This window comes from Dermacentor albipictus, chromosome 1 (genome assembly GCF_038994185.2).
Source record: "Dermacentor albipictus isolate Rhodes 1998 colony chromosome 1, USDA_Dalb.pri_finalv2, whole genome shotgun sequence".
Classification (NCBI taxonomy): Eukaryota; Metazoa; Arthropoda; class Arachnida; order Ixodida; family Ixodidae; genus Dermacentor; species Dermacentor albipictus.
In genome coordinates this window covers 49,193,799-49,211,501 of record NC_091821.1, presented here as the reverse complement: position 1 = coordinate 49,211,501, position 17,703 = coordinate 49,193,799, and the positions used below count along the sequence as shown (strand labels likewise).

The 17,703-nt window shown below is 47.4% G+C and overlaps 1 protein-coding gene across 2 annotated transcripts in view; it reads right to left on the bottom strand.

Annotated features, from left to right (window-relative positions):
- Nucleotides 1–9,125, bottom strand: part of LOC135905651 (LIM domain only protein 3-like) — a 227,937-nt gene extending 218,812 nt beyond the window's left edge. Inside the window, exon 1 of one of the 2 annotated variants that reach the window (XM_070520916.1) lies at nucleotides 8,914–9,125. The gene's annotated coding sequence lies outside the window, so the exon portion shown is untranslated. The remainder of the gene's footprint in view (nucleotides 1–8,913) is intronic. The other variant, XM_070520911.1, reaches the window with a different exon arrangement.
- Nucleotides 9,126–17,703: the final 8,578 nt, after the last annotated feature.

Here is a 17,703-nt window from a genome sequence, read left to right as displayed (position 1 = left end):
CGTCATTATTGTTACCGTACAACATCTGTTTTTTTTAATCTGCTTTGGTTATGAGAAAAATTTTACAACATAAGTATGTTGTCTCTTAAACTTTAACCGCCGCAAGTTGCTAGCCTCAGTGACCTTGTGTGTCCTCATGGATATTGACGAATGTGCATTTTTGTACCTTAAGATACACGACACTTTGATGTATCAGAAATACATATAGTGATGCAATTTTCGCCAGTGTATTACGACACAGATAAAAGATATCCAAAAAGTATCTTGAGATAGTAATGTTGGATACATGTATCTTGCATACTGTCCAGCCCTGCTGACTACGTAGTTTGAATGTGTAGCTTACTCATCTAGTCAACTGCGTTCCAATCGACGCTGGCACGTTATATGTAACGAACTTAGTACGTTAACTTAGCTGCACGTAACAGTCCAGACAACTGCATTCTCATTTAAAGATAGCGCGAGTTGATACTGACATCGTCTGCGCACCACCAAGGGAGCAAGAATAAAACAACGAAAAGAGGCGAACGTAATTCCTATACGAAAATGGTCCCCGTAGCAAGGATCGCTTCAAAATAATGAATAAAGAGAGAGACGACTTCGGCTGATATGCGAAGTAATTAGCGGATAAAGGGGGGAGGTGGAGAGGGCGGGGGAGGGGAAGGTTCGTGTCACTCGGTTGCATTAATGGAAACGTGGCCGTCGCTCCCCTACGTTCCTTTCCACTGCTGTACCGTACGGCCGGGATCTCACGAGCGAGGCCGCTAAAACGAGCTCGTGGTCCTTTTAATGAACAGGCCGACGCTAGCGCCAACAGCGGCGCGCCGCGACCATTCGCGGCAGTTTGCGCTTGGGGCCTTAGCAAGAATCGCGCACCGAATACAAAAAGCGCTACAATTATAATTACAATCGCGCACCGCATACAAAAGAGCTACGGGCGCTACGGATGAATTTCACTCATCCTGTGGGGTTCCTTAATGTGCACCCAAAGCAATGAACACGAGCGTGTTTGCATCGTGCTCCTATTGGTATCACAGTCACCCCCCTACCTGTATTTGAACCCACGGCCTCGTGCTCAGCAGCTACATCGGCAAGCCCCCGCTAAGTGCACATGCTTTCAGCACTGACCGGGTTCATTTCGGCAACTGCATAAATGCGGACAAAAGTTTTTGATCACGAGTTTAACCAGCAAGCATACGTAAATTAATTAACTATTGTCGCGTATTTAGCCACGTCCGCTGCGGCTCCGCAGAAAAGGGCGTATTTCAGAAATAAGGGATGAGTGACAGCTACAGCAGAGACGGCACCTTTTCATTTGCCATAAAGGAGCCTGGAGCTCTGCAAGTCAAGCTGTCTAGCAGAGAGAGAGAGAGAGAAAGTGCGTGACAAAACAATAGCCCACTTCTATCCCACCGTCGCGACCAGTGAAGTTGGAGCCCGCGATGAGTAGGGCCGATCAACACGCGGCGAGAGGGGATCGGCTACGCAGACGGCGCACCTGTTGCTACAACCGACAACCACGATGCCAGCAGCAACAGCAGCAGCCGCAAAGCAGCAGGCGGCGCGGCGGCGGCGACATCGTGGCGCGAGGGAAAAGGAAAGAAATTGAAAAACTAAAAAGAAACGCAAGGCAATCCTCCGCTGGGCGTCGCAGGCGTCGCCGCCGCGCGGCAGAGGCCGCACAATTGAACGCAGAATAAGTGCGACGCGCACGCGGGCGACATCGAGCGCGCGGCCGCGCCAACGCCATGTCAGCCGGCTTGTGCGCGTTCACGCCAGAAGTGTTTGACAGAGCGGTGCAGGGCGAAGTGCGCACATACAGTTCCCGTCGGCGAGGGTATACAGGGATAGCGTGGTCACTCACGCCGGCCACAGAGGGCAGGAGAAGGCGAACGGGTGCGAGAATACGAGCTGCACAATTAAGGCGGCGAGATTGAAGTTGATAAATAATAGAGCAATTGTACAAGTTGGTCACCGTGGAAACACCGACAAACAAAAATATCACACCCACGTTGTTACAATGGGGTCGCAAGAAAGCTACCAAGAAAGCCTGATAGTTTTTGAGAAGGAAAACCGACGCGGCGAAGGAGATGGTTTGAGGTATTGTCAGACCTCATAGAGGCTGCTGGGACCATTTGCTTCTGCCAAGTCGGACTCGGAAACGAAAGGTACGTGCCTCAACTGGAATACTCGTGAAACTGTTCAGCTACCACGGAAAACTAAACAGCTGACAAGGGTTAATAAAAGCAACGTAACATGATGTGAAATGGATCGAATAATGACGAAAAATACGACGAGACGTTTCGCTTTTTTAGAGCGACCGAGCTGTACTGGAGATACCCTACAGAGGAACTTAGGTTTCATCTGACATTAGCGCTTACACAAGAGCATCACAACGCGTGTTAATGTCATCACTGTATCCGTACCACAGTATACGACGTGTAGAGATTCCTCCTGCACTGATATTGCCTCTGAGAAGTGTTTCCGATTTATTATTCATCGCGCGAGGAATACTGCTGAACAAATAAGGAAATCCACAGTTTCACTGCCGCCCATGTTCTAGTACTTGCAATGTCACGCTCAAGTCATCCCAGAAGTATGTACAAAGGGACGCGCCCAACTGCCTCGCCACATATACGCGGAGCTGCAAAACAACAATAACGACTTTAAAAAAAAAAAGAGCTCTCGTTGTCTAGCAGTTCGAACATGGGGCCACATCCAATATGTGCATTTGTGAAACATTACGTGCGCACGTGCCTCGATTGTCAACGACGCAAACCACCACATATGAAACCAGCTGGGCTACTACAACCAGTCCTGGTGCCCCCAGACCTCATTTGCCCAAATCGGGATGGACCTTCTCGGACCATTCCCGACTTCTCATACTGGCAATAAGTGGGTAATAGTTGCCACCGATTACCTGGCACGCTATGCAGAAACCAAGGCCCTTCCAGCGGCACCGCAGTCGAAGCAGCGCGATTCTTTATTGAAAACGTGGTTGTGAGGCACGGTGCGACAATGGTGATCATAAGGGACAGAGGGACTGCCTTTACGGCTACACCCCTAAAGACAGTGCTTAGCTTCAGCGGCACGGCTCACCGAAACACCACAGCCTATCACCCGCAAACGAACGGCTTAACAGAACGATTGAACAAGACCATCGCGGACATGATGAGCCCTATGGGCCCCCGGACAGAAGACCTATGGACCCCGGGTGCCAGGCGACCTAACTATGCCACTGGGCATTGGAGAAGTGGCGTAGACCGTTCGGGCATCCCGCGACCTCACATAGAAGTTGAATTCTCTGCTACTTGCAATTTGTGCGAGTTTTGCAAGCCAGCAAAACCAGCGCAGCACTGCGCGATAACGAAACTACTGAAACGTCAAAGCGTGGGCGGCGCGGAGTCGAGCGAAAACGAAACCTTTCGACCGCCCGCATCATCCTCAAGGGCAATTTCAACCAGTTCTTTTTTCGATAAATGAAGCAGAACTGCACAAGTAGCATTTTATTTCGTCTCATAATACAATACAAGAATGTGTATTTATTTCTATTTTTTGTAATTTTTTTGCAACGAGTGGTTGAGTACTAGTGAGAAAATTTAACTAAGGAGTGCTTTCGTCATCGGGCAAGTACTTGAATGTCTCGGGGGAGTCTCTAATCAAGTCCTGCATTTACCTCAATTTCTCGATTATTAAGGCTCTGTTCGCGATAATACTGACACCTTACAGGTTCTCGAGCACTAATCTATCACTTTAGCTTGATTTCACATTTCCTTTAGTGTCTCTTTAACCACACCTTGCCCCTGTGCTTGGTAGCAAACCGGACGCGCGTCTGGTTGACCTCCCTGCCCTTTCCTTTTTCTCGTTTCTTTCTCTATCTCCCTCACAGACCGTGACACGCCTTTGGACGTTAAAATCGAAAATTAAATCTTCAATTATGGTGTCGGCAAAAGCTACGAGTCTGCTGCGCGGCGGATAAAAGCAGACTGTTCTAAGTAGCCACCTGAATGTTTTGATCACGATACTACAATCGCTTACTGGAAAAAACATGGCTTGAAAAGGCAGACGTAGAAAACACTGACAAAGAGGAACGAAACATAAGTGACTAGCGAGACACTTCGTAGTGGAGCCGGCGCAATACAACCTGTGAACCAAACAAGACGAGCAGTTGTCCCGTTTCATTCTCTTCCATTTCGTGATGTTTTTCACGCTACCTCCTCCACACTGTTTTGCTTACAATAAATCTGCAGTCAATTCCAGTGACAACAAACTGTTTCAAGTGATACCTCCCGTGCTTCAACAACAAGCTTGCGGCCGTCATAGTTTGTGCTCTATATGGGCCAGCTCGATGAAAGGCTCAACTTTAAAGATGTTGCCAACATGAATCCGCAAGTCGCAGCTGCAAAACAGCGACATGAACTCCGAATTCGTGCGACAGATAACCAGAATGCCCACTGATGATGTATTTGACAGCTGCAGGGGACCGAAGTGACAACAGATACTGAGCACTGTACAATTGCATTCAAGTGAAGATCAATCTTGAGCCTTGCATATGTAAATATTCGTTCAGATTTACGACTGGGGTTGCTAGGTTATGTGAAGGGTTACACTGTGGTAGATTTGCTTAGCGCGGTCATTAAGTCGAGGCTGCTGAGTATGTCTAACCAGTCTCTACGGCCATGCAATGCCTCTAGAGCACACTCAACGCACTCTAGTAAAGGTTGCTTCATTAAGACTATAGTCTAGAAGTCACTCTTATGGCAAGATAAGAACCTCGCATCGGCTATCAAATGACGAAATGTTGGTTAACCATATCGCATTCATACACGTACATAGCAAACACTAAGGAATGCATCCTGTAATTAGCTGTGTGTTATTCTTGACTCAACTGCAATTCAGTCCCAATTTCAGCGTATGATTGTAAGTGCCGTTTCCGGTTAGCTTATGGATGCGCGCTCGTTACCTTTGTCAACCCCGCGCTTAACCATGACCTCAAGGCTTGGCTCCAAAGGAGAAAAGAAAGAAAGGGAAGAAGGAAAATGAAAGCAAAATAAATAAAAAACATGGAGTTTTACGTTCTACAGCCATAATCTCGTAATGAAAAATCCCGCAGTAGAGGGTTCCAGAGAAATGTTGACATGTTGTGGTTTTTCTTCTATTGCCTCTCTTGTTTAGTGAAACTCTATTTGCCTACCCTCTGTAAACGCACGACATATGCAAAAGACCGGAAAGGGCGCTACAGCAAACGTCACTGCTTTGCGAAAGGCGAGCCGGCCCTGACACGAGACTGAATATTGCATAAAACCTTGGATTTCCTCTGCAGCGGTAGGGCACCACAAGCTGCAATGTCAGTGGAAATGTTCCCTCCTCTGACCGTTAGTTTGGGCAATGTCGCCCCAGCACACAACTGTATGCAGGCGCAACAGCGATAGCACAGGTGTGGTGCCATTGTGATATCTCAGGTCAAAAATGGTTAGGACTAATAGAAGCCGCCAGTGGAAACGAGCACCTTTCTTTTGTGAAGAGTGAAGCGATAATAATGTGCATGAAGGCCATTAGGTGAAGGGTTCGTCACTAAGTGAGCGAAAGCAGCCAGGACGCGCTTCTTCTGGCACAAACGTCATCGGAAATGCGCCTGATGCACGACCTTCACAGCCCCTCTATATAAGTGTGCCAAAACAATAGCGGTACACACCATACGTGCCTTTTGTTCGTATGTGTTCGCAGGGGGCATGAAGGCGGCGCCACAGTCGCATTTTCTTACCTTCTTCAGGAGACGTTTCTTTGGACAGACGCTGTTTTTTTTTCGTATTTTTTTTTACAGTGGGCCGTTCCTGGCTGAATTCGACCTTTGAAACTGACGTACTCGAGTGCGCAGGTTTTGGCGGGAAACGTGACGGCACAGAGGGCTGCATGCATAGATTCGCAGTTAGGTGTGCATTGACAATGTTTCGTTGTGCCCACAGGGTTCAACGGTACATGCCCTGGCGCGCGCTCCTTCCCCAAGGCAGTTCCGCCCTAAAGAAAACCCGAGTGTTGGAGCTCAAGACGCCTGTGCCAATTGGGGCAACCGGTGGGTAACCAGTGGCGGCGTGGTTTTTCCAGCAGCCGAGCCAGACACTCAACCACGATGCCGTGCACTGCTGCTCTTGGCGCTACAAACTCTTCAACGTTGGCGCACTATTTTCGCAGCTCGCCAACGTGCAGATGGCCGCAACAAGCGCAGCTACGGAGCTGCACATGCAGAAATGATACAGCCGCGTAATGCTCTAGTGTTAGGTCTAAAGCGTTGTTTCAGGCACCACTAAATGACCTCCACAAATGACGTATGGAAACTTGCCCTTGGGCAAAAGAAACACCAGATATTACAAAAAAAAAAGATCGACATCGGCCTTGGTCCTTCTAATCCATAAAAAAACCAGGTAAGTCACCGGCAAATTTTATACAGGGCCTCATACGAAGAAGTAGTGGGGCGAAATGACGTACGTCGCAACAGGCTCGTGGCGGGAACCTGCAATGAAAGTTTGCGAGCGCATACTGGCGCATATGGTCTCAGTGTTCAAGTTATTCAAATGGCAAGTGCGTATTCCTTCTTTTATGAATGTACAGAGATGGGATGAGTAAATGAACACACATAGCCATCACGTGACTAAGTGACGTGTGTCCAACAAACCTGTCCACTGCAATAGGTCGACAGGAATGCATGGCTAGAATTTCCTCCGTTTGCACGTAAAACGCTTTTACACCTATACCCCCAAATAAGCGCCCATGCCGCTTTCGTTATTCGTTTTATCAACTTTACTGCAATGGAACGACCCAGCTTTTCGATTTCTCCCCATCGCCGGGTAAGAATCAGCGGCCCAATTCACAAAGCTTTTGGTTCGTAAGAGCTCTTCGCCATTGCCTTCGCTAATGATATATAAAACATGTCGATTGACTGATACCTCATATAAAGAAAAACAGAATTAACAAAGCGCTTCGCACGCTAAAGCTGTTAAGAACAAGTGCCGGTCAATAATTATGGCGAACATATCGTTAGTGAAGGCGCTCAGCCAATGACCAAATGTCCTTACATTTAAAAAAAAAGTATTTGGGAATTCGGCGCCGAGGCGCCGTATTCAACAAAACGTTCTTCTGACAGAACAGCTCGTAAGAGTAGCGGCTACACAATCGTGTTGTACTAGCGAAGGCGGCCGGTCAACGGTAAACAACTTACGAATGAAAAGTTCGGCGAATTCGGCCGAAGTAACAAAACTTTCCTCGTGCAAGGATAAGCAGCTTAAAGTTTTGTTGCTTGTTGTTGTCGTTGGCCGTGGTGGTGCCGGGATCGAAACAAACCCGTCTGCTAGCAGAAAAGCGGGAGTGCCTGCTTCAAATCCGGCGCATAGACCGCGGCGGTAACCGCGCGCCACGGAGAGCGAGCAGGCGAAGGGAGACGGGGGAGGTTGGCGACGCTGGCGCGGCTGGGCAAGGCAAAGAACGATTAAACCGGAAATGGACGTTAATTAGGGGGCGGGGGGGAGGGGGAGGCTCGCTGGATGCATGGAGCGCGGGCTCGCCGGGTGCGTCCGATTCCAGCGACGGAGGGGTCGCCCGAGGAGGCCCTCGCTGCCGGCTGGGTCGTTTCTCTGGCTCCCTTTGTGCAGGCTCTCGGCGGCTGGCCCCTATTTCGCGCCCCCCCCCCCTCCTCTTTCTTTTCCATGACCCTTCTTTTGTTTTGCTGCCTCCCTCGCCGTAGCCACTCCCGCCGGCGCGCGCGCGGCCGACTGGGCCGCCCGCCTGCCGCCGCGAGGGCGAGAGAAAGAGACCTCGAATCGACGAAACCAGTTTTTCAAAGAGCAGCACCAACGCAAACAAAACGGCGCACGGACGTGTACCGCGTGTACAAATTCGAAGAAAAAAAAAAGAAGAAGAAGCTGTCGCCGACCGCCGGCAAAGGAAGCGAAGAGAAAAGGAACTTACCGAAACAAGGAAAACGAACGCGTGGAACGACAGGACACAAGCGCGTAAGGAACGCGCACAAGTGTACACAGAACGCGTGCGCGCCATGCGCGGCGGCGGCGCCTCCCAGACCGCGGCAAGAGCACGAAGTTGGCTTGCGTAGACCAGGATATGCTGCAATGGCTCGATCGGCAATCCGTATAGTGTTGCACAAGTACTATTTTTCTAAACTAAGTGACCTCTTCCAGCCAAGTAGAGTGCGATATACAGTGCGTAGATGTCACATGTGGTAAAGCAAGCTTGCTTACGCGCGCCAGCGACGAGGCGTCAACGAATATGAGCCGCGTACGAATAAACGAATGGTCGGGAGACTTGAAACATCTGCCGGGCGGACGTCTACGCGTTCCCTCAAGAACAGTAAAAAATCGCATGACGCTACGCGCGTTATCCTCGCACATGCACGGAAGATTTCGAAGGAAAAATGCGACTGCCTCAAGACCACGCAACTCCACGGATGACGTTCCAACTGGTCTTACGAAATTCGCGGGGTAGCGGCGGCAGCCGAAGCAAGCGGGCGCCGGGTTCGGACGCGGCGACCGCGATACCTAGGCTAGCGGCAGCGGCGGCAGCCTACCTGCCGCCGAGCGCCCTTCGCGATCGAGAGAATGCGCTGCTCCGCCGCGAAAAGTAAAGGCGAGTGGCCGCTACAATCAATAAGCACAACAAACACGCCTCGGCTAACGATCAAGTCAATAGCTGTAGCCGGCCGACGCAGACAAGCACAATCAATACGCGAACACGGAAAGAAAGGCGCAGCAGCAGCCCGCACCGAAGTGCGTTTTCGAGAGCGGCGGCGTCCGTTCGTAGGTGCACGACGCGACGACGGCGCTCGTTGTGCATCTTCAGACGGGACCCGCAAGGAAACCGTACAGGCTTTATCAGACTCTGTGCGCCGAAAGAATGGGTTGTACTTACTGTTGTGGGTTCCGCGTCGGCGTCCAATGATCGTAATCCTAAGCGGCTACCACGGACGACAATGGAATGGGCTCTCGATGCTGGGCGACAACGCCGCGAGCTAGCATAAGCGAAGCGACCACACGCACTGTGAGCCCGGTCGTTGCATCGCGGTCCAACGCGTCGCCTCACGGCTCCACCGGAAGTCCTTCGCCCGAACAGGAGAGGAGGAAAGAGGCATGACGTCGAGGAAGCGCGCGGACGCCGCTCTACGGCGTTTGCGAGAGGCTCGCTGATCGCGAAAATGCATCTCTCGCGCACGAAGCCGCAACGCAGCGTGCGCGTACTCGCAGCGTTTTTACCGCTTCCGAATTTCCAGCGCCACTTACATTGTTCGACTGGGAAGAAATGGTCATTTCGTGTTTATGGCATGTCAAATGACAACTTGGCTGTAATAGTTTGTCGTACGTCTTCGCAATTTCTAAACAACAAGCTGTGCCAGACTGTGCTTGCAAATTCTATGGCGCTAATTAACGGCGGTTTTTATAATTTCAATAAAAAAAAACTTCATACACATAGACAAGGATTCTCAGCCAAAGGGTCCGAACGTTATCTATACATATGACATGCGAGCAGGCGTGTAGGCAGGATTTTTTTTCGGGGTGCGCTCAGGTTGCATTTCGGGGAGAGGGGGGGGGGGGGGCGGGAAGCATCCATTATTCTCTGGTAAATTTCCCATGCTTGGTGCATAATATTACTACTTTTACCTTGAGCAAGCCCTTGGTCTGCCTGAAGGCGTGTACCATCCTGTACTTGTCTGGGGCGGGCGTTCGAAGGATATGCGCCTTTGTTCATTGGCGACGTGCCAGACATAAAAGGGAACAGGGCGCCGGCCGGAAACATTTAGGAGGGGGGGGGGGGGGTGTCCTGAGGCCCCGTAGCAACCTCTCCCCCTGCCTACGCCACTGACCTGAATGCCCACATACAGGATCTAGATGCTATACCGAAACAAAGGGAAGTCAATGCTAGATCTTTGCGAGCAACATAACCTCGTTATCGTGAATACAGGGCCTAAGTGTGAAGGGCAGACCACGTGGGAAGTGGGAAACCCGCAATCCACCATTGATTACTGTCTGATGACAGAAGGAATTCATGATAAGTTTAGAGAAATGTTCTTTGACGAGGAAGAGTATAGCAGGATAGGGAGTGACCATAAACGCATCACTTTGAAAATGGGATACGTGGTTGGGAAAGAGAGCAAGAAGTGCAAAATGGCCAGTCCAAATTTGAACGCTGAACAAATAACAAAAAGTAAAGTAAAAAGCCAGGAGTTGGAATATAGTGAGATTCTAAGTGTAATAACGACAGAAATACGGAGAGAGAAATAACATGTTCGTTGGAAAGGAAAAAGAAACCGAAAAGCTTGTGGAAGAGGAAGATACGAGAAAAGATCGCCGAACGACAGAAAGCATCCCGAGAGCACAGGCAGGGAAAAAAAAAGCGCAGTTGCCCCAGGATGAAGTAGCCAGTAAATGGGAAATAACTAATCAAATTAGGAAGGCCCACTAAGCTTGAGGAAAGACACTCCCTCACTAGAACAGGAATTGGCCTCCCTGGTGCGGTATCTGGCCACTGTTCCCTGATGATTCGTACAATTAACCCACAGCCCTCAGTCCCCAGCAGCTGCGAAGTACCTGATCAAGGCGGCGGTCAGACCTGTAACGCAGCAGAGTGTGCTAGGAATCTCTCGGTCTGAACAGGGCGCCAATCGAAACTGACCCTGTAAACAATTAACACCGAAACTCTTCCCAGTGATGCTAATTTTGCAGGACTCTTTGAGGAACGATCAGGCATTGTTTGGGATATCATTGGCCTTAGTGAGGTTAGAAGAACTGGTGAGGCTTATACAGTGCTGACTAACGGCCACGTCCTCTGCTACATAGGATTCCCAGATAGGAAGTTATACGGGGTAGGATTCCTAATACATAAGGATATAGCGGGCGTCATTGACGAATTCTACCGCATTAATGAGAGGGTAGCAGTAGTCGTAATAAAATTTAATAAGAGGTATAGATGAAAGGTGGTACAAGCCTACACTCCAACCTAGAGTCATGATGGTGATGAAGCAGATCAGTTTTATGACGACGTGGAATTAGCCATGAGAAAAGTGCAAACTCAGTATACTGTAGTGATGGGCGACTTCCATGCGAAAGTGAGGAAAAAGCACGCTGGAGAACAAGCAATTGGCAACTAAGGCGTCGGCTCTAGAAACACTGCAGGAGAGACGTCGGTAGAATTATGGGAAAGGAATAAGCTATGAATAATGAACACCTTCTTCCGAAAGCGTAGCAACAAAAAGTGGACCTGGAAAAGCCCTAATGGTCAAACAAGGGATGAAATCAATTTCATACTTTCTGCCGATACCAGAATAGTGCAGGATGTAGAAGTGTTAGGAAGGGTAGAGTGCAGTGATCATAGGTTATTGAGGTCTAGGGTTCACCTGGATTTGAATAGAGAAAGAGTAAAATTGGTCAAGAAGAAACAGGCCAACTTAGACTCAGTAAGGATAAAAGCGGACCAATTCAGGCTGGTACTTGCAAGTAAATATGCAGCCTTAGAGCAGCGAGACATAGAGACAATTAATGAAACCGTAACTAGGCTGGCTTCAGAAACAGCACTTGAAGTGGGAAGCTATGCACTAAGGCAACCAGTGGGTAAGCTCTCTCAAGCAACGAAGGAGCTAATAAAGAAACGACAAAGAATGAAACAGTCTAACTCGATATATCAGATAGAGTTCACGGAATTGTCAGAACTGATCAACAAGAAGAAAATAAAGGATATTCGAAATTGAAACGTAGAAAAGACTGAGGACGCAGAAATAAATGGACGCAGCATGAAATCAGGGAGAAGAAAACTTGGCATAGGACAAGTGAAGATGTATGAACTGAAAGATAAGCAGGGCAATATCATCAGCAATTTCGAAGGTATAGCAAAAGCATTCGAATAATTCTACACTGACCTGTACAATACCCAGAGCATCCAGGACACCCCCTTTGAAAGTAGTAATGAACAGGTTACAGAGGCTCCTTCTCTAACTTGCGATGAAGTTAGAAGGGCCTTAGAAGACATGAAACAGGAAAGGCAGCAGGTGAAGGTAGAATAACCGTCGATTTGTTCAAAGATGCAGGAGACATCATGCTTGAAAAGCTTGTAGCCCTTTATACGAAATATCTCACGACTTCAAGGGTACCATAAAACTAGAAGAATGCCAACATTATACTAATCCATAAAAATAGAGACGTTAAAGAATTGAAAAATTATATGCCCATTAGTTTACTTCCAGTATTGTATAAAATATTCACGAAGATAATTTTCAATATAGTAAGGGCAACACTTGACTTTAGCCAACCAAGGGAACAGGCTAGCTTCAGGACGGGGTACTGTACAATGGATCACATCCATGTAATGAATCAGGTAATGAAGAAATCTGCAGAGTACAGTCAACCTCTCTACATGACTTTCATAGATTACAAAAAGGCATTTATTCAGTAGAGATACCAGCAGTCATGGAGGCACTACGTAATCAAGGAGTAGAGGATGCTTACGTAAACATCTTGGAAAAGACCTACAAAGATTCCACAGCTACCCTAATTCTCCAGAAGAAAAGTAGGAAGATACCTGTAAAGAAAGGAGTCAGACAAGGAGATACAATCTCTCCAACGTTATTCACAGCGTGCTTAGAAGAAGTATTCATGCTATTAAATTGGGACGGCTGAGGGGTAAGGATCAACGGCGAATATCTCAGCAACTTTCGGTTTGCACATGACATTGTCCTATTCAGCAACACTGGGGACCAGTCACAACACATGATTGAGGACCTTAACAGAGAGAGTATAAAGGTATGTTGAATATTAATACGCAGAAAACAAAGATAATGATCAATAGCCTGTCAAGGGAACAAGAATTCAGTACTGCCAGTCAGCCTCAAGAGTATGCGAAGCAATACGCTTACATAGGACAGTTACTCACAGTTGAGCCTGATCATGAGAAGGAAACTTACAGAAATATAAAATTGTGTTATGGCGCATGCGGCTGACATACTCAGATCCTTACGGGAAGCTTACCAGATCCTTACCGGGGAGCAAACCACATAAAATTATTAGGCAGGAAGTCAATGACAATTCAACAACGTATTCTAGACGAAGATGGAAACAAACTGGAAAGGGACGCGGCATTAAATTGCATCCGAAAAGTAACACATGAATCTTTCCAAATCAATGACGAGGTTGTATTTGAAGAAAACAGTAGTATGAAAGGAAGGAAGGAAAAAGTGGAGAAGGAAGGCAGGGAGGTTAACCAGTTTAGCCTAACCGGTTTGCTACCCTACACATGGGAGCCGGATGGGGGGGATGAAAGATGGGAGGAGAGAGAGAGAGCACATAACACAGCAAACACATCGTCAGTTACAGTCCGTCACTCTTGCACGGTACGCGACATCACTGTCACAGCCGCTTGTCCAAGCCCGTATCCTTCATAAACCGAAGTAGTCCCTTCGTCGCTTTCAGCTGCGATGTCTTCTGTCGGCGATATGTGAAAATGGTTGCAACTGACAATGGTCTATTGTCCAGGTGCGCTAGAACGGACGCCATGGACTGTCTCTGAACATTATATTCAGGACAGTCGCACAGAATGTGTTCCAGCGTCTCCTCGCAAAGACAGGCATTGCAGAGAGCGTTGTCGGCCATACCAATGCGAAACGAGTAGGATATCGTGAAGGCCACCCCTAGCCATAAGCGATAAAACATGGTGGTCTCACTTCGGCGGAGTCCAGTTGGCATACAGAGATGCATCAATGAGGGTAGGTCGTGTTGATGATTGCTGCGGTTGGTCTGGCTGCTTGGTGTGCACCATAGAGAGAAGTAGCATGAAAGAGAACCAGATGGAAAAGAATCTGGTACTGACAAATTTCAACTGGAAGAAAGCCAAAGAGAAAATTCCTAAGCGCACAGCCACAGGACTAGACGAGGTAGCCGTTAGGCTGATTAATGAACTAGGACCAACAAGTAAGGAAGCTCTGGTGAAAGAGCAGTGGAAAAAGCTTTAAAAGATAGACGAATACCAGACAGTTGGCGACAAAGTAGAATGAATTTAATTCATAAAGGTAAGGGGGAGAAACATAAAATATACTCGTATAGACCGTTTAACATTACATCGGTAATATAAAGGTTAGCAATACAGGCAATTAAATTAAAGCTTGAAGCATGGGCAGATAATAATGGCATTTTGGGAGAACTTCAGAATGACTTCAGTATAGGTAGGCGTTTGGATAATAACTTACTTGTTCTTACTCAGGGTATTGAAATATCAAGAGTAGAAAACAGACCGTTATATGTGACCTTTTTAGACATTACGGGAGCGGATGACAACGTAGTCCGCAGCATTTTGTGGGATATTCTGACAACGGAAGGCTTATGCCACGATTGTCTACAGCTTTTGAGAGAGATTTGCCTAGAAAATACCCTTTGCGTTGAATGGGAAGGGATGAGGAAACCCGCCGTGGTTGCTCACTGGCTATGGTGTTGGGCTGCTGAGCAAGAGGTCGCGGGATCGAATCACGGCCATGGCGGCCGCATTCCGATGGGAGCGAAATGAGAAAACACCCGTATACTTATATTTAGGTGCACGTTAAAGAACCCAAAATGGTCGAAGTTTCCAGAGTCTTGCACTACGGCGTGCCTCATAATCAGAAAGTGGTTTTGACACGTAAAACCCCATAATTTAATTAATTAAGGGATGAGGAGCGAGAAGAAAGTTGATATCAACAAGGGACTGAGGCAGGGGTGCCATTTATGCCCACTGCTGTTTATGATGTTCTGGTGAGGATGGAGAGGGCACTAGAAGGAAGCAATATCGGGTTTAATCTCTCATACAAACAGGTGGGTAAAGTAGTAGAACAGCAGCTTCCACGTTTATTTTATGCGGACGACATTGTGCTGTTAGCTAACAAGCAAAGTGATTTGCAATGTCTGGCTGATATCTATAAACAGGAAGGCGAGAATTTAGGTTTGAAGTTTGGCGTAAAATATGAGGTGTTATGGTATTCAATGAACATAGTGAACATACAGTGCCAATACAGAGCCAGGAAATACCTCGGGTAAAAGAATATAAATAACAATACAATAAAAAAATACAATAACAGTAATGGGGAAGAGAAATGCAGCCATAATGAAACACAGACTGCTATGGGGATACAATAGGTATGTGGTGCTCCGGAGTATGTGGAAAGGTGTAATTGTTTCAGGACTTTCTTTTAGAAATGCGATTGTTTGCTTGAAACCAGGGGTACGGGTACTATTAAGACTCGATGGCAGCCAAAGGCCAGTGGGACGTCTCGCATTTGGCGCTTATGGGAAGACTACAAATGAAGCTGTGCAGGGTGATAAGGGCTGGGCAAGTTTTGAAGTGAGGGAAGCTCACAGCAAAGTTTATTATGAAGAACGACTGAGGAATATGGAAGAAAGTAAATGGGCTGGGAGATTGTTTAGGTATTTTTACAGGAAAAAGATTCATTCACAGTGGAGGGAAGCTTGCCAGTAAATATGTGGCCTGTAGGGTGAGCAACGCAGCAACAAAGAACGTCAAGCGGAAAGTGAAAGAGGCGGAAATAATCTAGGGGTGGCGGAAATGGAAAATAAACCTGCCGTGAGTAACTACTTAAGAAGAAAAACGGAAATCAGGAAAGAAACAATTTATCGTAACTCAAAGGGAAGCTCATTACCTTTCGAAGCGAGATCAGGATGCCTTAGAACACGCACCTGTAAAGCGAGATATAAGAAGGAAGACGAAACATGTGCTTGCGGCGGTAAAGCTAGGGAAACAATGTAGCATGTTTTATTAGAATGTGAAGATAGCAGCCCAGTGGTCGATTTAGGCACCACTGGCCTCTTTGAAGCCCTTGGGTTGAGCGAGAGCAGGCGGAAAGTAAATATTTCCGCAGTAGAGATTAGTAAGAGGCGATCGGAGGATTGGTAGAAGAAAAGTAGGGAAACGACAAAAAACGGAGACGTACAAAAAGAAAGTTCACAATAGGGGGTCAGAAAATTTAGTTATGGGAATGCAGCGTGGGTTTTCTTTCCTTTCGTTTTTTTTTTCTTTTTTAAACTAGGTAGGACATTAGGCAGTATAATAGCAAGAGCTTGGTGGCGCAACGCACTGCCCCGTTATAAAGGGGACGCTCATAACAACCGTTCACACATCCAGCGGTGCGGTTCAAACGAGTTCTTCGCGTCTCTTTTGTTCTCTACCACGCTCCTTCCATGCATATACACGCTCTGAACCACCCGCCGATGTGATGTGCCGGACAGCAGCAGCCACATCAGCCACAGCAGCAGCGGCAGCAGTAGCAGTGGGGAAAGTCGAAGGAAACGGCAAAGAAAGCTTCGCTTTAAAAGTCACCGTTTCGCCCGACAGCTAGGCGAAGCATTGAGAGCGATAGATCTTTATTTTGACAGTTATGTGAAGTAAGGTTAGTTGTTTTATAGCTGCATAAACTGTTGTAAACATTCGCTTACTAACTAAATTAACAAGCACGTTTACACGCGCGCACAGGAAAACACGAATGCATCTGACTCGATAACCGCGGACACTCCCTGTCAGAACGCTGGTGTGAAGAATAGTAGCAGAGGCGAGCTAATTACACTTCGTGCTGCCTCTCACTTCAGCGCGAACTAAGTGGGCGACAACACAACGTACACGAAGCCATCAGCTATATCCAGCCGGCTAGCCTTTGATCCCAGCGCACGTAGATTGCCTCCAATATAAAAGGCACGCGGCCACGCTCAGCCGCCGCAGCTGTACTAGAAGAGTAGACGCGCACCAACCGGCCGCGATGTTATCGCACTCGAACTTTATACGGAAAATTATGGCGATGCCGACGGTGAGGATGACGCCGGGAATTCGCCTGGAGTACGTCTTTTTATAATTGCTATCGCAATAAAAATCTTTTGAAACAACTATACATAAACTCTTCAACTGCTGAGCTTGCACCCTTGTGACAGTGACTAAGAGAGGAGCTCCGAGAGAAAGAATGTCAGAAATTGCAAAATTCAGACCAATTTTATAAATTTTATTTCGAAAATGCGTAAATGGTATATCGAATTAGAAAAAAATGGTCAATTGTATCATCTTCACCACAGAACGGACACTGCGTGGAGGGATCCAGACCAGCCCTGTGTTGATAAAATATTAAGGAACGTATTCGACGCCGTAATCGAGTGAAAGTTACATCAGTTCTACGAGTTTGAAAGACATTTATGCGCCAGGGGAGTAATAGGTGTCGATACTCTGCAAAATTAGTTGTAGCTGGGTTTAAAAAGTCACGCATGATAGGATATGACCTGAATGTAGCTGTAGTAATTTATGTTGACACTGGTAATACCAAAAAAAGCGGCTCACTATATAATGCTCACTCTCGCCAGGCTATCTGGCATTTCATTCTTGAATAATTCCTTATGTACAGGCACATAGACGAGTCTTATAGTCCCACCTCTACTTTTTCACTACCACAGCCAACTTTTCGCCTGTGTTTTGTTGCGTGCATTTTAGGCTTCTTTTATTTCATTTACCTCCTCGGATGATTGCCAACAACATTTCCAAGGGTCGTCTTATCGGCAATTCCATCGCAGACGAGGGCGTCCTGTTTACCCCTGTCATTTTTTTCTTCGCAGTTCCGCTAAATCTAGATGGACAACCTTAAATGACCCAGCACAATGCGCTGTTTTAACCATTTTGCTTCCACTAGGCCCATATTTC